General features: G+C 42.5%; 1 protein-coding gene across 1 annotated transcript in view; it reads right to left on the reverse strand.

Moving 5' to 3' along the window:
• LOC127618057 (KH domain-containing, RNA-binding, signal transduction-associated protein 2) overlaps window positions 1-23,836 on the reverse strand; it is a 114,539-nt gene that overhangs the window by 13,573 nt on the left and 77,130 nt on the right. The window lies entirely within an intron of this gene.

Below are 23,836 nucleotides of genomic sequence, written 5' to 3' on the forward strand. Positions count from 1 at the left end.
GAGAGGTATGCAAACAAACAACCCGCAGAGAGGGCGAATAATAAACAGAACAAATAAGTGCTTCCTGGTAGTCTCAGAGCGAGTCCTTGGGTAACAGTCAGGGTAAGCGGGGAAGCAACTACAGGCTGTGGATCTCTCCCAAGGGCCGACCGGAGTCGAGGGTGGATAGCGGATACCAACTCTCCCGTAGCGTCAGATAACTGGGCACAAATAGTGGAGATGGTTAGCAGCGAACAGAGAGAGAGATGACAGCGGATGCCAACAGGACAGGACTCAGGACAGAGATAACGGGACTGTAGTTTGCTTAGAGTGAGAGAAACTCTAGTGAGAATCTGACAAAGAATGCAGCGAGAGCAGGGAGAGAAGTAGGGAGCTAATCAGAGGAAAGGGGGAACAGGTGGGAAGAGGATTAACGAGGAATTAAGGGGAGATGAGAAACAGCTGGAAGCGGAGGGAAAGGAGAGGGAAAGTAACATATAACGATCAGCAGAGGGCGACAGAGTAGAGGGAAAGAACAGAAACGAGACATACCATGACAAGACAGGACAAGACATGACAGTACCCCTCCCTCAACGAGCGCCTCCTGGCGCTTCCATGGAGGAGACCTGGCGGCCGCGGAGGAAATCATCGATAAGCGAACGGTCCAACACGTCCCGAGATGGGAACCCAACTTCTCTCCTCGGGTCTGTATCCCTCCCAATCCACCAGAAACTGATGACCACGACCCCGAGCGCGCATGTCCAGAATCTTGCGGACCCTGTTGATGGGAGCGCCTTCAACACGAACGGGGAGGGAAGGGGGACGGGTGGGAGCGCGAAGAGCGGGTTTAACACAGGAGACGTGGAAGACTGGGTGGACACGGTGAAGATAGCGGGGGAGAAGAAGTCGCAATCGGCAGGCCTAATAACCTGCGAGATACGGAACGGACCGATGAAGCACGGGGTCAATTTACGAGAGACAGACTTAAGGGGAAGGTTGAGAGTTGAAAGCCATACCTTCTGGCCGCGACAATATCTAGGGCTCTTAGTTCTACGCTTGTTAGCAGCTCTCACAGTTTGGTCCCTATAATGGCAAAGAGCTGACCTGACACCCCTCCAGGTGCGCTCGCAACGTTGGACAAAAGCCTGAGCGGAGGGAACGCTGGAATCGGCGAGCTGAGACGAGAACAGCGGGGGTTGGTACCCGAGGCTGCTCTGAAAAGGGGACAAACCGGTAGCAAGAAAGAAAAATTATTGGCGTAGGAAGCAAATTATGGGCGTATTCTGCCCAGGGAAGGTGCTCGGACCAGGACGCGGGGTTACGGAAAGAAAGGCTGTGCAAGATGCGACCAACAGTCTGATTGGCCCGTTCGGCTTGACCGTTAGATTGAGGGTGGAAGCCGGACGAGAGACTGACGGAAGCCCCAATCAAGCGACAAAATTCCGTCCAAAACTGAGACGTAAACTGCGGCCCTCTATCCGAAACAATATCAGAGGGGAGGCCATGAATTCTGAAAACATTTTCGATGACAATTTGCACCGTCTCTTTAGCGGAGGAGAGCTTAGCGAGGGGGATAAAATGGGCCGCCTTAGAAAATCGATCGATAACCGTGAGAATGACTGTATTGCCCGCCGACGCAGGGAGTCCGGTGATGAAATCTAAGGCGATGTGTGACCACGGCCGAGAAGGGATAGGAAGAGGTCTGAGAAGTCCGGCCAGAGGAGAGTTCCCAAATAAAATCAAATCGGGCGAAAAACAGAGCCCAACGAGCCTAGCATGCGTTAAGTCGTTTAGCAGAACGAATGTATTCTAGGTTCCTATGGTCAGTCCAAACGACAAAAGGAACGGTCGCCCCCTCCAACCACTGTCGCCATTCGCCTAGAGCTAGGCGGATGGCGAGCAGCTCGCGGTTACCCACATCGTAGTTACATTCAGACGGCGACAGGCGATGAGAAAAGTATGCGCAAGGGTGGACCCTGTTGTCCGAGAGAGAGCATTGGGAAAGGATGGCTCCCACACCCACCTCTGATACGTCAACCTCGACCACGAACTGTCTAGACAAATCAGGTGTATCAAGGATGGGCGCGGACGTAAAGCGGTTCTTGAGGAGATCAAAAGCCCCCTGGGCGGAAACGAACCATCTAAAGCACGACTTGACGGACGTAAGGGCAGTCAGGGGAGCAGCCACCTGACTGAAATTACGCATGAAGCGTAGATAAAAATTGGCAAAACCGAGAAAGTGCTGCAGCTCGATGCGCAACTTAGGTACGGGCCAATCTTAAACGGCTTGGACCTTAGCAGAATCCATTCGAATACCCTCTGCAGAAATGACAGAGCCGAGAAAACTAACGGAGGCGGCATGGAAAGTACATTTCTCAGCTTTTAGGTTCTCTAATAGGCGCTGGAGGACACGGCGAACATGCTGGACATGAATTTGGAGAGACGGAGAAAAAATCAGGATGTCGTCGAGGTAAACAAAAACAAATATGTTCAGCATATCTCTCAGGACGTCATTAATTAGTGCCTGAAAAACAGCAGGGGCGTTAACGAGGCCGAACGGAAGAACCCGATATTCAAAGTGCCCTAACGGAGTGTTAAACGCCATCTTCCACTCGTCCCCCTCCCTAATGCCTACGAGATGGTAAGCGTTACGCAGATCCAACTTAGTAAAAAACTTAGCTCCGTGCAACATCTCGAAAGCTGATGACAGAAGAGGGAGCGGGTAACGATTCTTAACTGTTATGTCATTCAGCCCTCGATAATCAATGCAGGGGCGCAAGGAACCGTCCTTCTTCTGAAAAAAAAAAACCCCACCCCGGCGGGAGAGGAGGAGGGGACAATAGTACCGGCATCGAGAGCTACAGATAAATAATCCTCGAGAACCTGAAGTTCGGGAGCCGACAGCGAGTAAAGTCTTCCCCGGGGGGGAGTGGTTCCCGGACGAAGTTCGATACTACAATCATACGAACGATGCGGAGGGAGAGAAGTGGCCCGGGACCGACAGAACACCATCCGCAGATCGTGATACTCCTCCGGCACCCCCGACAAATCACCAGGCTCCTCCTGAAAAACAGAGACAGAGGACACAGGGGGAACAGCAGACATTAAACATTTCACATGACAAGAGACATTCCACGAAAGGATAGTATTCTTAGACCAATTAATAGAGGGGTTATGTTGGACTAGCCAGGGGTGGCCTAAAACAATAGGGGCGAAAGGGGAGTGAAAAATAAAAAAATAAATGGTCTCGCTGTGATTACCGGAGACAGTGAGGGTCAAAGGGAATGTCTCACGCTGAATCTTGGGGAGGGAACTGCCGTCCAAGGCAAACAGGGCCGTGGACTTTCTTAAATCCATGAGGGGGATATCGTGTTCCCGAGCCCAGGTCTCGTCCATGAAGCAGCCCTCCGCCCCAGAGTCAATCAAAGCCCTGCAGGTGGCAGAAGAGCCGGTCCAGCGGAGATGGACGGGAAAGGTGGTGCACGACCTCGAAGGAGAGACCAGAGTAGTAGCGCTCACCAGTAGCTCTCCTCTTACTGGCGAGCTCCGGCTTTTACCGGGCAGGAGGTAACGAAGTGAGTGGCAGAGCCGCAATAGAGGCAGAGACGGTGGGTGATTCTCCGCTCCTTTTCCTTAGCCGAAATGTGGATGCCCCCCAGCTGCATGGGCTCAGAAACCAAGGTGGAGGAGGAGGATGGTAGTGCAGCGGAGAGGGGTGCAAAGGAAAATGTGGACTCCTGGTCCCGAACTCGGCAACGACGATCGAACCGTCTTTCTATGCGGATGGCGAGCTCAATCACGGAATCCATGCTGGACGGAACCTCTCGGGAAAGAATCTCGTCCTTAACCTCCGTGCAGAGACCATCCAGAAAGCGGGCGAGCAGCGCTGGCTCGTTCCAGTCACAGGAGGCTGCAAGAGTACGGAACTCAATGGAGTAGTCAGTAATGGACCGCTTACCCTGACGCAAAGACGATAGGACCCGGGATGCCTCTTCGCCAAAAACAGAGCGGTCAAAAACCCATATCATCTCTGCCTTGAAATCCAGATAACGGTTAGTACATTCAGCCTCCGCCTCCCAGATGGTCGTTCCCCACTCTCGAGCCCATCCGGAAAGGAGAGATATCACGTAGGCGACACGGGCTCTGCTGTGGGAATAAGTAGTGGGCTGGAGAGAAAAAACAACGTCACACTGGGTGAGGAACGCACGACATTCAGAGGGCTCACCAGCATAGCACAGCGGGTTATTAATCCTGGGTTCCGGAGGCTCGGGAGCCCTGGGGGTGACCGGTGGCTCAGGGCGAAGAAGGGGTATCTGCCTCGAGAGTTCGGAGACCTGAGCCGCCAAGCTCTCAATGGCGTGCCGTGCCGCAGACAGCTCTGCCTCGTGTCTGCCCAGCATCGCTCCCTGGATCTCGATGGCTGACTGGAGTGAGGCCGGGGTCGCTGGGTCCATCTTGGTCGGATTCTTCTGTTATGGAGGAAGGTGAGGACCCAAAAGCGATATAACAGAAACAGAGTCTTTTAATGAAGTTCAGGGAATAATGTCAAACACAAAGTCTTCTCCTTGAGAGGTATGCAAACAAACAACCCGCAGAGAGGGTGAATAATAAACAGAACAAATAAGTGCTTCCTGGTAGTCTCAGAGCGAGTCCTTGGGTAACAGTCAGGGTAAGCGGGGAAGCAACTACAGGCCGTGGATCTCTCCCAAGGGCCGACCAGAGTCGAGGGTGGATAGCGGATACCAACTCTCCCATAGCGTCAGATAACTGGGCACAAATAGTGGAGATGATAGCAGCGAACAGAGAGAGACATGACAGCGGATGCCAACAGGACAGGACTCAGGACAGAGATAACGGGACTGTAGTTTGCTTAGAGTGAGAGAAACTCTAGAGAGAATCCGACAAAAGAATGCAGCGAGAGCAGGGAGAGAAGTAGGGAGCTAATCTGAGGAAAGGGGGAACAGGTGGGAAGAGGATTAACGAGGAATTAAGGGGAGATGAGAAACAGCTGGAAGCGGAGGGAAAGGAGAGGGAAAGTAACATATAACGATCAGCAGAGGGCGACAGAGTAGAGGGAAAGAACAGAAACGAGACATACCATGACAAGACAGGACAAGACATGACAGAGCCAACATGTAAAATGTCTTACGATTTCGGCAGCTGCCCAGCTCGTACTATTATTATGATTTGTCATGAGACTGGGTTGAACTAACCATCACATTTTAGCAACTGTAACTGCTCTTAAACAACAGACTAGAATTTAGATCATAAGATCATTAGAATGTAGTCATTCTAGTACGTGCACTGCATTATTATAAAAAGAGTTGTTCTGACTATTCTAATTGGAAGAGCCACTTTCAAAGCTTGTAAAATGCAGTAAACAATAACTGTGACCATACATTTGACATTAATCTGCAAACTAGCTATGTTACTTGGCAACTGTAATCAGCCTGTAATACTATACAGTTAGGCTAATGAATAGTATTAGTTGGCTAAAGCATTGTTTATTTTGATTGTTAACAATAACAAATGTAACTATTAATAAGCACATTTTATTATGTATCTGTTGTCGCCATTTTCTAAAACCATTAACGTTTAAACTCATAAACTCTTTCAGTGTTTTACCGAAGAAAGTCATACAGGGTTGCCACAAGAGTGAACGTGAATAAATGATGATAGATCTTTCATTCTTGAGTGAACTATCCTTTTAAGGGGGACACATTCCCCCAATATTCAGTGGCTGATCAATAAGGCTTTTTTAGTGACTGATTCAACGACTGATTGGTCCCCCACAATATTGATTATTTGGTTATATATCCTTGCTGTAATGCACAGTCACTAATGGCTAACTGCTTTATTAAATATGCCTTTGCAATGTTACATTTTACCCTATGAAGTTATTGTGATTTGCTGAGGAACTGATGTTATTTCCTAAAACAGCTGCTCCCTGAGTTTCTCCAGGCAGATTTGTCATTTACCATGTGCTATTCCATATGCAGAGACAGCTCATATTCAGGAGCAAAAGATTTCAAACTTAAGAGACGAAATTTACACAGTCTTTGCCTCAGGTAATAATTATATCACAAATCATTTAATCAAGCAAATTGTGTGGCCAGTTTATTTATTTATTTATTTATTTCAGTTTTCAGAAAATTCACAAAATTCCCCCCGCCATTTATCATTTATATATGATGACAGCTTATTGAAAATCTTTACACCTTCCACGGACCCAAAAAATATCACATGAATATTTATGGGAATACTGGGAAAGAAGTCTAAAACCACACGTTTGAGTGACAGAACAATAAAATGTACATGCAAAGAACATAATGCAACATTTTTACAGTACTTTGTTTAAGAAGGGGGCAGCTAAAATTTTTTGAGTGGACTCTCCATTGAACTGTTATTAACTAGGACATTTCATTGCCAACCATCTTGTAACATCAATGCAGGAATATAGGAGCACTTGTTTCCTGTTTCATAAACTTTTACAATCACTCAAATAAAAGAACAAATTCAGAAAGCTGATGACAGTCAAGTAGGCCATTACTTTTAACCTTCAGAAGCTGCAATATCTCTTACAGAGTAATCTAGTGGGCATTTGCAAATCATGCAGCAATACATTTAAATAGGGGTTATTTCATACAAAACTAGTAGCTGTGATATCCGTAGCCACTGTTTCCCTGATTTCCCTGGAAAAAGTCTCCAAGAGGTTGTACTTCCTTCACCAGTTGAGGAAGTTCAACCTGCCACAGATGCTGCTGATACAGTAGTATATATATATATATATATATATATATATATATATATATATATATATATATAAAGTCTTATTGTGTATTCTATATATACTTTATTTTATATCCAGTTTTTATTCTTATTCTACTTCTATTTTTTTTTCTTATTATTATTATTATCTCTGTCTTGCTGCTGTATTGTATTGTTCTGCACTGGAAGCTACTGTCAAGGTGACAAATTCTTTGTATGTGTAAGCATACCTGGCAATAAAGCTGATTCTGATTCAGTGTTCACTAAACAGTGAATATCCTGTAGATTATAAAATGCACAAGGCCTGATATTTGCATGTATAAACCAATTTAACTGGTGCTGAATGCCATTTCCCAACCCCCTGCTGTTATTCCAATACCAAAAAAAAAAGTAAGTTCTAGTTTTTCCTCTTTTAGAACTTAGAATAATATGCAGAGCCTTCAGGCATAACACATGCCTCTGTCTGCGCAGGATATTATTAAACATTTTTCTTGAGGTGTGTGTCATACATCTGTTTTATTAAACGAGGGAGTTCTGCATGAAGAATTCCATTTCAATAATTAGTTCACCTCAGAAATGTCAAGTCAGTGGTGTAAGTGAGGCCCATTGTTGAAAAAAAAAACCAATTACAGCAGAGAAGAAACAAGTGTGACCCACCTGCGAAACATGTGTTAGCACTCTCATCTCCTTTAGTGACCTCACTTATAGCATTGTGGGGTTTCTGAACCTCAAAATGGTCTAAAAGGGTCGAGTGGAGGGGTTGGTTTACCCCTGTTTCTTTGGCCTATTGATGAGTTGAATATATTCACTAGTAATTGTTATAATCAAAAGCTAATCAAAGTGTTTCTAATCATGTGCATTTTTTCAGGTTGTGATATAATCATGGATGTTACAGGTAATTTAAGTATTTGATCTCTGAGAGTTTAATTGCGTTTAAGTTTTATGTAGTTAATTACTGACACAAATACATTCTTAGCATTCATCACAAAAAGTATATTTTTGCCTAACTTTGTTCTGTTGAATTTGGATGTATTGCTCTATTGTCACGTTTTTTTCAGCTGAAAAAGGCCTGTATCTGAGTGAGGCCTGACACAACCTTGAGGGAAAGATAGCCTGTGTTGTGTTCTGTCTAATGATGTCATTGCAGGGATTGTTTGTAGTTTTGAGAATCATGTGACTAAGCCTGAGTAAAGAAGCTGAGATCAATGGATAACTAAAAGAAGAATATCTAAATCTAAGGATATCTAAATCCTCTTTATGACAAACCTGCAACCCTTACAATACTTGCTTATGGTTTGTGTTGAAAGATGATGTAGCTCTGAATCATGGCATTTACATAGTGGTAGAGAACATCTAGGTTACTGTCGTAACCTCTGTTCCCTGAGGGAGGAGACATGGTGTCGATGTAGTGACACTAGGGGTAATTCTTGAGAGCCCAAAACACCTCATGCCTTTGAGAAAAGGCAATTTGCATGCCACTACACCAGACATACGGGTATAAAAGGGAGCTGGAATGCAGAGTTTATTCAGGTTTTGTACTGAGGAGCCGAGACAAGGTCCCGGACATTCCAGCTGGTAGTTCAGCCTGTGGCAAGAGGGACACAATGTCTCGTTCCCTCCATCAGGGAACGGAGGTTATGACAGTAACCGATACGTTCCCCTTCTGTCATTCACTCGATTTTGTGTCGATGTAGTGACACTAGGGTTCCCTATATGAAACGCCACAATGGCTGAACTGTGTTACGTGAACTGCCGGTGCAAGTGTAAGCATCAGAACAGATGCACTTGGACTGCACGTAGCCTTCCCAGACGCCCCAAAAAACGTTGTATAGTTCCCCACATCCCAGGGAGGGGACGTATCTAGTATGGGAGAACATTCCTATCTAAGTTTTCTCTCCACTGAGTAATAGATTCGACTTGGTCCATTAAATGCTCATAAAATGCGCCAGGGAAGGCATTCTTTTCCTTTCCCATTCTTTCATGGGGAAAAGACCCTGCATAGACCACACACTGGGGGGTAAACATGTGGCAAATAAATCACAGTGTGGCGTTAGGTCCTGCCTTTCATGGGGAGGAAATCTACAAACACAGTGACCGGGGCAGAGAGAGCTCTGCCCAAGGGACACAAGGGTCTACCGAAGGGATGGAAGACACATTACAGGAGGTTACCAGTGTAACCGACACCTGTGGAGCACTCACCCCAGTACAGGGCACATTAGCAAACTTACTGGGTCAGACTACGAATTCCTCCATTGAATTCGTGATCCAGAGGGCTAGGAAGAAAGACATCCAGGGTTCACGGTCCGCGAACTCGCATGGGAGAAAAGAGCGCACAACTTCACCCTGGTGGAGGGTTCACCTCTAGCCCAACGGCAGTCCGGGCAAGCATGGTGGTCAGTTCCGCATTAGCCTCAGACTGGGCCGGCACACCTGGAGGTGCCAGCCCAGTCAAGTCCTCGGAATCTGACATCACAAAGGCGCACTCCGATACAGCGATTGACATCTCATCCAACCACTGAGGTGAGCAACCTGTCTCATCCCAGAACTGGACGGGAGCAAACGAGCATGTTGGGGAATGAGCAGTCCGTGGGGGACTACTCGGCGGAGCCGTACCCATTGAAGCCTTAACCGGGGTGGCCTCATACCTATAGGTAGAAGGACCAGCAGGGTGACAGAAAGTGGCTTTCCCCCAGAAGAAGGAAAGCTGCAACCGCAATGTTGCCACTGTCATGTTCTCGCAGTGAGAACATGAACCATCCACGAACACTTCTTCAACGTGATCATGACCCAGACACCTGAGGCAGCGATCGTGGCCATCAGAGGTGAAGAAGTAATGACCACACACAGGAACTACACAGAGACAGAAAGGCATCTTTAAAAAGACGTTCAACGTCAATGTGTTTGCTCAAATAGAGGAAATATACTCTTTAGAGGAGAAATACACACTTTTAGCGCTGTCGAAGTGCCCAGGGGCGTACTCTGCACTGAGCATGCAGATGGAGATAAAGCCGATGGAATACGCTGTATATCCAACAGAAAATGCTTCTTGAAGAGGTGAATGGAACAGCAGTGGAATTCAGCATGCTGATACACAACCGCTTGGCTCCGAAGAAATAATCTGAATAAACTCTGCATTCCAGCTCCCTTTTATACCCATATGTCCGGGGGAGTGGCATACAAATGCCAATCGCCAATTCTCATTGGCCTTTTCTCAAAGATATGAGGTGTTTTGGGGCTCACAAGAGCGACCCCTAGTGTCACTACATCGACACAATGTCGAGTGATTGACAGAAGGGGAACACCATGTTTGTAAGATTTCTAGAATGATCTGTACTGTTCCCCAATCAGAACCCTGTACTGGTGTAAGAGATGGTCAATTAATTTGCATATGCCTGTAATTATGGTTGTTTTTGTAATCTAAGTTAAATCCTCATCTCATTTTCTCTTTCTATCTTTTGCCTTTGGAAATGTGGAGAACTTTATCTTCAGTAAACTCTCTCTCAACTGATAAACTTTGACTCATGGGCATCATTGTTCAAACTGGTCTCTTTATTGTGTATAACTCTATTTCCCTTGAGGTTGAACAAACAGATAGTCCCCAAAATCACACCATTAATTAAGGCCACATCCACACTAATACGTTTGAAAACGCATATTTTTCTCTACGTTTTGGCTTTGCGTCCACACTGATGATGAAGATGGAGCCGCAGATGGCCGCCTTGGTGTGGAGCTCTCCACTTCTTTTGTTGTTTTTGTTTGTCCTTTGTTTAGTAATTTTTTTTCAATCAGTTTTACCAGGGATGTTTTTTGACTATTCGGACGTTTTGCTGGACATTTTAGTGGAGATGCAGCTGTGTTATTTAAGTGCGCTATGAGATTCAGGTGAGGGAAGTGAGCTGGCGCGCTGGTCAAGCTCCGACAGCGCAGCTTTCAAACAGAGCTGCCAAGTATTCATCTAGCAAATCTTTGCACTCTCCCTAACAAAACGGACGAACTATATCTCCTCACCTGTCCAAACCAGGACTTTTCAAACTTTTCTGCCTTGTACTTCACAGGCTTTCAGCTGTTCAGAGTGGATTGCATTGCAGAGTTAATGGGGAAAAGGAGAGGTGGTGGATCACGCTTTTACATCAATGAATGTTGGTGTACAGATGTAACAATGTTAAAGAAGTCCTAATTTGGAAGCACTCGTTATCAACTATAAGCCTTTCTACTCTTCGCAGGAATTTTCCTTGTGTATTCTGGTTTATTCTTTATTCACTGCATGAATGCAATGCTGCAACAGCTGGCTGATCAGATTACAGGCACGGAACAACAACACCCATACTCACTTATAATTATTCTCAGTGATTTTAACAAAGCCAACCTCACCCGTGAACTGTCAAAATACACATAGCACATGTCTTGCCCCACCAGGGACAGAGATATACTGGACCACTGCTACACAACTTTAAAGGATGCATTCTGACCACTGTCTGGTTCAACTTCTTCCAACCTACAGGCTGAAACTAAAATCAGCTAAACCTATAGTAAGGACTGTAAATTGATGGACAAACTACAAGCCTGCTTTGACTGCACTGATTGGAGTGTTTTTGAAGCTGCAGACACCAATCTGGATGAGCTCACAGATACTGTGACATCATATACCAGTTTCTGTGAGGATATATGAATTCCTACTAGGACTTATTTAACGTTCAACAATGACAAACCATGGTTTAAAGTAAAACTCAGACAGATTTGTCATGCCAAATGGGATGCTTACAGTATGGGGATAAAATCTTGATAATCATATCAAAAACACACTGTCTAAGGAAATTAAAGTGGCTAAAAGAAGCTACTCTGAGAAGCTGAAAAACAAGTTTTCAGTAAACAAAACTGGATCAGTGTGGAGAGGCCTGAAAGTCATTACTAACTTCAAGACACCATCCCCCAACACTGTAGGGAACCAACAACTGGCTGATGACTTGAATGTGTTTTACAGTAGATTTGAAAAGCCCATCCTCACACTCCACACCCGCTCTTACCTTCACTTCACACAAACACCAACACCTCCTGCAACGCCCCCCTTCCCTTCTACTCAACCTGCTCTTAGCTGGTAACTGTCTGGTTTGGTTCAACTACAAAATAAGACATCAGAAAACTACAAAGTGCAGTTTGGGCCGCTGAGCAGATTTTTGGTTGCCCCTTGCCCTCCCTTCAAGAACAAGGGCTGGAAAAATCACTCTGGATACCAATCACCCAGCCCACTATCTTTTTTTAACTGTTGCCTTCTGGCTGACACTTCAGAGCACTGAGCACCAAAACAGGCACGAGAACAGCTTTTTCCCTCAGGCTATCCATCTCATGAACAGTTAAAAACTATACTATAATTACATGCAATACACAGCCAGTGTCTGATTTTTACTTTGATAGCACTGGTAAAGATAAATGTTACTTTGTACAACATTCACATTGCATTCCTTCAAAGGCGACGGGAAGTTTACCTGGATTTGGTGTCTGGTGATGGAACACAAGGACAATTGCATTTCAGACTGTACATGAACAGGGGATTTGAGCATTTTCATACATTTCAGTGTGGATGAGCAACTTTTGGAAAACGCTTAAAAATGGCAGTGTGGACGGAGAGCGTTTCGAAAATTAAAACGCTGTTTCAAATGTATCCTGATTAATGTAGACATAGCCTGAGCCAACACTGCTGTGTCTTTCTGGTCAGGATGCTCAATAAAAAAAGAGAAATGTTTTGATAGTGCCACAGAGCAACAGCGTTTACACTTTTCATCAGCCAATGAATAGCTCACTTTTAGTCTCCGAATATAAAGCTGGAATTCAGTGTTTAAATGTAAAAAAATTACACACTTCATCTTTAAAGGGCCACAACATAAAGTAATACAGATCAATGAGCAGCTTTGAAAATATTATTTTGAAATGCGAGTCCACAGAAATCTGTATAGTTTTTTCACATAGGCACATTCAGAAGTCTGTTTATCTTGTGGGAAGGAAAGGGGCAGAAGCTCAGACATAGAGGAGTGTCTGACTGGTTTGAAGAGCCCTTTGAGAAAGCACTTGTGATCTCTGAGTAAAGCTGTTGTGCTGAGAGGGAGAGGAGGAGGCAATCTGGCATGGCTCGGCTGATCTACATAAGAGCTGTGATTAACTGGATTCAAATCCCCACCAACAAAAAGAGCAGAACATTGCTAGACAACACAGTGGATGTTCATGCGTCTTTCCTTTCATACATCTTAAACCTGGTTAACAGTTTAAGTTTAAATAATAGCAGTGGGCATATTCATCAAAGAACCAGACAGATTATTTGCTTTGATTTGTTCATACACATCTACACACAAACAATCATATTCTTTCTTCAAAGTCTATTTCTTATTTGTCTCAGTACTTCATTAAACTTCTGAATCAATGTCACAGTTGCTGTGTCCCAAATGACACACTAAACAATAAGCACTCACACATATAGTGTATGAATAATGAATGAAAGAGAAGTATTATCCCACAAATGGAGACTTAACACTTTTACACTACACAAAATAAATAATGGTTGTTTTCAAACAGGTTTCCAAAGCACTCCCCCATATGTCATTCACAGACAAAAATGGTCAGACCCATCCAAACACATGCCACTGGTTAAGCCATAGTTACTATGTCTGGCTGGTCAGGATGCTCAAACAAACAGAGCAATATTTTTATAATGCCATTTATATAAACTTTAATGCTACTATTTTTTAACAAAAATGTCCAAAATTGCTTATTGTAATCATTCTGGTTGTGGGTATGATGAAGTTTATCACACAAGTATGTAATTTAGAAAGCTATTGAATACTCTCAAATTATTTTTACCAATGGTAATCGGTACACATAGCAGTTTCTAATAAATAAAATATGCAAAATTAGATATAATTTTCTAAAAACAAAACTACATGTATATTCTGGAATTCTCAATGTCTATGGAAAAAATACCTGAGAATGAGTATGGCAAGGTTAGCTTTTGAAAGGTGGCTTCAAATAAATGTTCGATGTAAACTGCTCATTTCTAAGTCCACCTCCATCCATACACCTACTCCAGACCCAATTACTCAGAAAAATATCCACGTTCTCAAAGTCTCCGGGAATACAGAGGCTCTCCAGTACAACTCAATTCACTTTGGTAATGAGTCTGTACTCTAACATTTCCCCATGCAGACAGACCAATTTGCCACAATGCTGCATATATAGGGCTTTTGCATTAGGAAAAATCTCAGTGGGAATCCAATACATTATATATTGCTTTTTTTCATTGGGTTGGAGTTTGATGTTCACTTAGGTGCAAATTCTCAAAAATGACCTTGTGCACACCTGGGTGCAATAGCCTGCAATGTGGATTTCATTCTTTAATATAAATGGTAAAAAAATAAATAAAACTAGAGTGTCTATTTGCAATAGCAATAGTTAATAGCGTCAGCATCTGCCACATGGCTGTTTGTACCCCAATAGTCTGGTGAAACCACAAGAATATACAACAGACTAGACAATAGATGTCTCTGCAGTGGTGTGAGGTGTAAAGAAAATGTATGATTGTGTAGTGTTGTCCTTTTGCCTTTTGTCCACTCTTTTTCCCCATCACATTTCCTCTTTCCACTCCTAATATTTCCTTTATTACTACTTAACATAATAGATACAAATTTATATAAATGTTGATTTGGCGATTTGGTCACAGTGAATGTCGAGGTGTGCAGAGAAGGGTTTGATCCAGAGGTGGGGTCTGTCGATTGCACTCATTCCCTCCCACGGCTCGTCATCGCTTGTGTGATTGCATCACTGTATTACTAATGCTAATACATTAGTAACCATGTTTTTCTTTTGGCAGAAACCATAGTTTTAATGCAGTTAACCATTGTGTTAGTACAGTAATATGTTGTTAATATGGTAACCATGGTTCACCATGTGGTTACAGCACATTTAAAACAAAATACTACTTTAGTAAAACCAAGGTTCCCTTTTGATTCAGTTCACTCAACATTGTTGTAAGCACTATGTGGAGTGTCCTTCACACAACCTTGTTGAAACTCTTATACAATCATGCCAATCCTCTGATTGGCAATGGTGTTTGAGCGCCGCCCCTATAGGCACGCAGTAGGCCTAAATAAGCGGGCGCTCAGTCACCATTTCTTCAGAATTTTCTACGAAAACCGTGGCCCAAGCATAAGCACATGCCATCTCAGCGCCAAAAAATGCACAGACGGAAAAACCCCGGCAGGGTAGCAGAAACATTCCTGACATGCCCAGTCCCATGAAGAGGAACACAAAGCTAGCTGCTATTCATGGCCCAGAGCCAAATAATTAGAGGGACACAGTGTTTCTCCTACAACAAGTGAATAAATAAGCCCGCTGTCACACTGTGCCAATGTGTGTCGAGCCCTCACGGGCGTGTCAGACTGGGTGTTAATAACGATCAAGCACGGTTATACAATCCAGTTTGTATGCTGGCCACCTTGCTTCTTGTTTTACCATCTGTAGTCCGACAGAAATAGAGACTTTCCTAGATTGAGACACACACAGCAGAGTTTATAGCCGTTATTTACTTGTCTCGAAGAAAGACGGCAGGCCATTCTAGATCTGAGACGCTTGAATTGCACGCTCGCGAAGCACCTATTCAAAATGTTAACTCAGAAACGGATCTTATCGCACATCCACCCACAGGACTGATTGTGTCAATGATGTGTACTTTCATGTACCAATTGCACTGTGTCACAGGCAGTTTTCGAGATTCGCATTTGAGTATCAGTTCAAAGTCCTTCCTTGCGGTCTGACTCTGGCTCCCTGCACATTCACGAAATGTATCGATGCACCGCTCGCCCCATTGAAATTGAACTGTGTGCGTGTTTTGAATTACTGCGCGATGGTTATTTCTAGCCCAGTCAGAGGACTACTGACAGAACTCAGAGACTTGATGCTTTGCCATCTGAAAAATCTGAGTCTGAATGTGAGCTGGGCCAGCAAATCTCCTTTTTAGGAGTTCATCTTGACAACCTGAGCATGCGCGTGAGCATTCTTTGTCTCTTTTCTCAAACTGGAGAAAACTTTGCCACTGAAGTAATTTCAGAGAATGCTGGGTTTTGTGGTAGCAGCATCCACTGTCATACCATTAGGTCTGTTACACATGAGGCCTCTCCAGTATTGGCTCAAGCGGCACGTTCCTCTTCACGCCTGGGGGCTCGGGTGCATGTGCATTGACTTGCCACTGTCTGGCTGCTCTTGCACCGTGGACAGCGGCGGCCTTCTACCAACAGGGTGTTATGCTGGGCCAAATTTTCAGAAGAAAAGTGGTGACCAGAGATTAATTCAACACAGGATGAGGTGTGGTGTGCGATGGATGCCCGATTTTTGGCACCTGTACAGGTGCGAAACGGGAATGCACATCAACCGCCTAGAACTACTGGCTGTCTTTCTAGCTTTGAGAGCTTTTCATTCTGACATTGTGAATCATTACATCATGATTCATTTGGAGAACACAACAGTAGTGGTGTACATAAATCACCAGGGAAGACTCCAAATGGACCAATTAATGAGCATGACAAAATTCCTCCTCCAATGGAGCGGGCATCATCTCCTCTCATTACGTGCAACACACGTTCCGGGCTGTCTGCATTTCGGAGCGGATCTGTTGTCACACCAGGGAGCATTACCAGGGGAATGAAGACTTCATCCTCAGATAGTGCTGAGGATTTGGGAAATATTCGGCAAAGCGGAAGTTGACCTATTCGCCTCTGCGGAGAACACATTGGTACTCCATGTCCAAAGCTCCGCTAGTCATGGACACGCTGGCTCACAAATGGCCAGCGAAATGCAAGAATGCATTTCCTCTGGTGTGCATCCTTCATTCTGTCATCAGAAAAGTCTGAGTGGACCAAAATGGCCTAATCAGTCCTGGTTTCCGGAGACGATAGAAATACTAGACTGCCCTACATGGAAAATACCGCTGAAGCAACACTTTCCCTCTAAAGCACAAGGCACTTTTTGGCATCCCCAGCCATAACTGTACAACCAACATTTGTTTTCCCTGAATGGAGAACAACGGAGCAGCCAGAATTGGCTCATTCATGATTAACACCATTTTACAGGCTAGAACACCGTCCACGAGACACCTCTATGCACTTTAATGGCGTGTGTTTGCAAATTGAAGTTCTTCAAGTGGCAAAGACCCAGTGAACTGTCCCATTGCAGAGATTTTGTCATTCCTTCAAGAGTGACTGGACACTGGTCTTTCCCCATTAACGGTTTATGTAGATATTATCACAGCATACCACGCCCTTGATGCTGGCTTGTCGATAGGCAAACATAATCTAGTCAAAACGTTCCTTAGGGGAGCGAGGAGTTTGAACCCCCCCTCACACTGCTATGGTGCCAACTTGGGACTTAAATCTGGTGCTGAAGGCACTCACAAACTCCTTGTTCGAGCCATTGGAATCAGTTGATCTGCGGGTGATTTCTTTTAAGATTGCACTCCTATTGGCTTTGGCCTCATTTAAACGAGTGGGTGACATACAGTCGCTGTCGACTGCCAGTTCATGCCTGGAGTTTAGACCACATCTGTCAAAAGCCACCAATAAACCTAGAAAAGGATATGTGCCTAAAGCCTTCTTTCCCCCACTATTTAATTCAGATGAAGAGCATTTTATGCATATGTGATGCCCGGTGAGGGCATTGCATACATATATTGAGCGCACCCGTCAATTTAGGCTGTCGGATCAGCACTTTATTTGTTATGGAGGACAAACAAAAGGAACGTCCATATCCAAACAAAGGCTCTCTCACTGGATCGTTGATATGATCGCCCACACTTGCGATTCACAGGGTGTGAATTGGCCTATTGGTGTCAAGGCGCATTCAACTAGATGGCTTCTTCATGGGCATAGACAAACAGTGTGTCCAGTATGTCTGGCAGCAGGATGGTCCTCACAAAACATGTTCACGAGATTTTATAACCTGGACGTGGTGTCCATCTCCTCACAAGTCCTCTCTGTATAGAGCGCTTCTTACATTCAAGTGGGAGAGCCCAAGCCCTTATTACGGGTTGCTACCGACTAGAATCAACACATCCACCTAATTATATGCTGTTGAACTGCCTCTTTAAAAGTCATAAGCACTCCCATAAGAAATAAAACCTACTTTTCCAAACATGTTGTGAGTGGGTTAATAATAAATATTGTGTATATCTACTGTATATGGTTCACTACATTCATTTCCATCTGGTGTCCGCTACGTGGAACTATTAATAAACACTTTAATATAACATAAATCATCAGCCTGTGGCCTGTGATTCCCTATGAATATCTCTATTAAGTGTAATAACTCTGGGAATGTGTAACGTTGTTGACAAAACAGGCAGAGATGAAGATGATGAAGTTTAGATGAACCCAAGTGCAGTTTATTCTCAAACGTGGAAACCAGTATCCCAAACTATAAAAATTAATGAAACAAAAACAAGAAACCAAGGACCTAACTACACATGACAAAACTAGACTTGACTTGACTTGACTTGACATGACTACAACGAAGACTAGACTAGAGCAAAACAAAAACCACGAGGTTACAAGTACACTGACTTCACTAAACTTGAACAAAACAACAAGGTTACATGTACAGTGGCTAGACTAAACTTTAGCAAGACAACAAGGTTACATGTAAACTGGCTAGACTAAACTTAGGCACAACAACAAGGTTACATGAACAATACCTGACCACCGACAAAGGCAAACATGAGGGTTTAAATACACAAGACGTGTAACAAAGGCCAATGAACAAACAGAACTCTAAAACAAGATAACAAGACAATTAACTAAGACCAATGACAAACTAGAACTGAATCAAAGTAATCAAACAATGAACCAATGAAAACCAGACACATAAACATGGAGGGAAAACAGGACAAATGAATACGACTGGGGAACAGGAACTTTAACAAGAAATTTCAAAATAAAAGTACACAAACAAAAGTCAACTGAGAATATATCACAGAATGAAGTGCAGTGGGTAATAATGTGTTACATTTACTCTGTTACATTTACTTTTTGGGAAAAAATTACTTTTAGAGTAGGTTTAAAATCTCAAGTAAATTTCTAATATTTTTTTTTACTTTTACTTCTTTACAATGTGTGGAGTTACTGTCATTACATTACTGCTTTTTTTATTTTTTATTAATGTGTAATTTATTGAGAGATTATTGAATTGGACTTTTTCAAGAGCGGAAGTTCACAGCTCCGCTAGCCTTGAGTGATGAGACCGTGACTTAATCACTGCTGCAGCATCAAACTCTTCAAAGTTAAACATTTTCTTCGCTCTGCACAGTGAAAAGAATTTTTTTTATCATGTAATGCCATCATTTAACACCAAGACAAGCTGATATTTCAAGATTTAAGTCACAGCTCTAACTTCAGGCAGGTAAGAGGAAAGTTATGGCTCTAATCCTAACGCGGGCTTTTCTGTGTAATGAGATTTTCAGGGTGATTCTGTAACTGGGCTCTTATGACATCAGTTTTTAAGTGTACATTTTTAAATTAGTGGAGCAATATATCAATGTGCTTTTTCCTGCATGTCATAAGGAGTATTTATGCATTTACTCCGCGCCCTCGCAGGGGTACTGGAAACTATCGCAGCTACTTCAGGCGGATTAACTGTATAAATCCATGTAAACATCCAAGTTAAGTGTAAATCACTGCCATTCGCGTGATCAACAACTGGAGTGCGAACAGACATCATATCTGTGTGTGCACAACGAGGTGTGCGAGTGATCGTGGCAACGAGTGTGGCTGTGTCCACAATCGTTCACTTATTCACTATTTCCTATATAGTGAATGGCAGTTAGTGCATTATATCTCAGCAGTAAGTGAACGAAATTAGTGAATTCGGACGAGATTGTCGCAGCTCTGGGGCTGGTGCAGAAACGTCACAGATGAAATTTTAAAATACTTGGGTCTTGCATTTTATTCTTATTAAATTATATATTAATACAAAATCTTCATTCTGTTTGTCATTTTTAATATATAATGTGTGTTAATATAAAGAGTAAACACATTTGATCAAATAAAGAGTACATTTTAAAATGTGTCCGTATGTTTTGTCTCTTTATATGTTATTACGTTATTTTAATCCAGTAATTATTTGTCAAGAAGTAATTTACTACATTCAGCATAAATCATTGCAGGAGTGAAGAAAGCAGTAAACTCTTAGCTCGTACATCTTCCCCCATGGTGGATTGTAAGAAATTAACCATCATGGAGTGTATTTGAAATGTACACTTGAAATTAGAGTGCATTGTGGGTAAGAATGAGTGAACAAAAGTAGGGAACGAGTGGCTCACTCACAATTCAGACACTCCAATAAAATAGCGAAAAGGAAATAGTGCACTATATAGTGGATAGGAGGTGGTTTCAGACACAGCGAGTGTTCCACGATCAGGGTTGTGTGCTCTGCATTTAGAGAGCGGCAGTACTGCTGTACAGAACTAATGATCTAAATACTTACGACACTGAAAATTGTAACTACACTGAAATAAGAATCCACACAGGACTTTAAAAGCTATGAAATAGTGAAAGAAGGCATTATATTTCAGCATTATATATCTATTATAATGTCCTTGTCAGACATTTTCACAGTAATAATTACTAGAAAATTTTCCAAACCTCTCCTCTTATTGACAAATTCATCCAGATCTGACAAGAGCACTTACAGGGTTAGTTCACCCAAAAATTACAATTCTCATTATTTACTCTCCCTCATGCCACCTCAGATGTGTATGACTTCTGCTGAACTTGAATGAAAGAATTTCTCAACACTGTTTGTCCATACAATGCAAGTGAATGGGTGGCAACATTTTAAAGATAAACAAACAAACATAAGTCAGCATAAATATAATCTATAAGACAGTGGTTAAATCAGTATCTTCAGAAGTAATGTGGTAGGAGTGGATGAGAAACAGATCGTGTTCACATTCTTCTTCTTGTGTTTTTGGTGATTCACATACTTCTGTGCATATCGCCCCCTGCTGTATAGCAAAACATTACATATTGATCTGTTTCTCACCCACACCTATCATATCACTTATGAAGACATGTATAAAACCACTGGAGTCTTATGGATTACTTTAATACTGCCTTTATGTGGTTTTTGGAGCATCAAAATGTTGGCCTATAGAGCTAAAATATTCTTTTAAAAATATGAATTTGTGTTCTGCAGAAGAAAGCAAGTCACACACATCTGGGATGGCATGAGGGTGAGTAAACGATGAGAGACAGTTTACCCAAACTATCTCTTTAAAGTTATAGCTCAACCATAATTTAATATTATGTCATCATTTCTTTACCCTTGTGTTGTTCCAAACCAGTGTGAGGCTTTGTATTATGTGGAACACAAAATATGTTAGACAGAATATTATGGACTGACAGTCTCGGTCACCATTCAATTTCAAAATATATATATAAAAAAAAATATTGTGTTGCATGGAAGAAAGTAGGTCATACGGGTTTGGAATAACACAATAATAATAATAATAATTCTGTAATATATGTTCAATGTGTATTATGTAATGGAATATAGGGGAGTAAACGTCTACTATGTCAGTCTATTATTTTACTTCTACTAGAGTAATTATGTTTTTGAAGTAATTGTAATTTTACTGCACAGTAAAAGTTTTTTGTACAGAGTACAGTTTTTGGCTACTCTACCCACCTCTGATGAAATGTCACGTAGTGCAGCGTGATGGGATATCTTTTCCCATAGTGCTTACAACAATGACGTGTGAACTGAATCGAAAGGGAACGTCTCCGGTTACACATATAACCTCGGTTCCCTGAGATGAAGGGAATGAGACATTGTGAAAACTGGCTGCACTACTACGAGTGACTCACTCTTGTCCCTCAGTTAGAAAATTCTGAAGAAATGGTGACTGACACCCGCTTATATAGGCAGACTACGTGTCTATAGAAGCGGAGCTCAGACATCACTGCCATTCAGAGGATTGGCATGATTGTATAAAAGTTTCAACAAGGTCGTGTGAAGGACACTCTCCATAGTGCTTACAGCAATGTCTCGTTCCCTTCATCTCAGGGAACCGAGGTTACATGTGTAACCAGAGATGTTATTTTTTCTAAGGTAAGGTTAAGGGGTAGGGGTTGATGTAGTGTGTCTGTTGGACTTATAAATAAATAATCAAACACAGTGCAGTGATGCCCATACTGTATTTTAGTATTTAAATATGGGTGCAAATAGTATATGACACTATTTGCACCATGGTGCAATTAGAATATAACATTATTTGCACTGGGGTTGGAGTGTAAATAATATTTGCCAGTATTTGCACTGAAGTGTAAATAGCATGCAACATTATTTGTATCAGGGTGCAATTAGTATCTACCATTATTTGCAACGGGGTTGGGGTGAAAATAATAGGCTGATGCTATTTATAATGGTATATACTACTTACACCCCAGTGCAAATAGTGGTAGATATTATTTGCACCCCAACCCTGGTACAAATAATGGTTGATACTAACTGCACCCATATTTTCTAACATACAGTATGAGCATCACTGCATTGTGTTATTGTGTTTATTTACACAATACATTACATTAACCCCTACCCCTAAACCTAACCCTAACCTTCCCTTAGAAAAAAATAACCTTGGTTTTACAACAGTAACTATGGTTTCACCATGGTAATTTGTTGTAAATTTACAGTAACCACAAAATTAACCATGGTTACAATATTACCAACATATAACTGTACGTGGTTCATTACAATAAAACTATGGTTTCTGCCAAAAAACATGGTTATTACAATATTAGTCATACCATGATGCAATCTAACACAAGCAATGCCGAGCCGTGGGAACGAGTGCGATTGACAGACCCCGTCTCCGGATCAAAATCTTGTCTGTACTCCCCGACATTCACTGTGACCAAATCACTGTGATCAAATCAACATTAATATAATTGTATCTATTATTTTAAGCAGCATTAAAGGAAATATTAAGAGTGGATACAGGAAAATTGGATGGGAAAAAGAATGGGACAAAATGCAGATTCCAACTGTGGTTACTGGGACAACACTACACATTCACACATCATCTTTATACCCCACGCCACAGCAGCGACATCTAGTGTGTAGGTTGTTGTATATTTCTGTGGTTCCAACAGACTATTAGGGTGCAAATAGCTGCACTGTGTGCCAGATGTTATTTACACCGGGGTGCAGAATGACACTTATATGAAAATAATATCTGCCACTATTTGCACTGAGGTGTGAATAGCAGGGCTGGGTATCATTCAAAAAATGTTGATATCGATACCGATACCTTGACTTCCATTCCGCTTCCTACACTATACTTTTTTTGATATACATTTTATGAAATCCGTTTTAACAATATTACAAACATTACACATTACCTCAAAAAAACTTTGGTTTCATTTTTTCAGTTTGTTGACTTTTTTTATAAACTCAAAGACTCATATCCTGAGCCTTTTGGTCTCTCATGCTAGGGTCGGTAGGGGCAGAGGCTATAACATTAATGTGAAGAGGAAAAAAAAAACAAGAAAGCTAAACTGTGCCAACCCTAAGGATAAGTACGGTTTAACAAGATAACTAGTTTAATATACGTTAAAGTTACAGTGAACCTTAAAGCATTTTTTGCATCGATTTAGCTAGCTATCTATAGCAATATATCCAAAGAATATCTAACGTTATGTAGGTCCCAGTTTATAGGACTATGTCACCGCACACAGAAACCTTAATTTAACATGTACACAAGCATACCACTACAAGTTAGCCGATTTTGTTTGTTGGTTTGTTTGCTAAACGTTGACCTTACCTGTCGGTGTGTCAGTCATAGCGCCACTGCATTCATCAGTAGTTTTGAAGGAGGACTCGTGTGGTGGGCTTGTTGAAGGAAGCTCTGTGGTATGAGGACGCTGAGAGGATGACTGCACCGGCTCGGTCTCTTACATTCGAAGACGAAGCAACTTTCTGCTCTTAAGTTTATTCCGTGCACTGTCAAGTGCTTCATCAGATTTGTTATGTTGCCGGTCTTGCCAGCAATTATCTTGTT

Source organism: Xyrauchen texanus, chromosome 24 (genome assembly GCF_025860055.1).
Source record: "Xyrauchen texanus isolate HMW12.3.18 chromosome 24, RBS_HiC_50CHRs, whole genome shotgun sequence".
NCBI classification, from domain to species: domain Eukaryota; kingdom Metazoa; phylum Chordata; class Actinopteri; order Cypriniformes; family Catostomidae; genus Xyrauchen; species Xyrauchen texanus.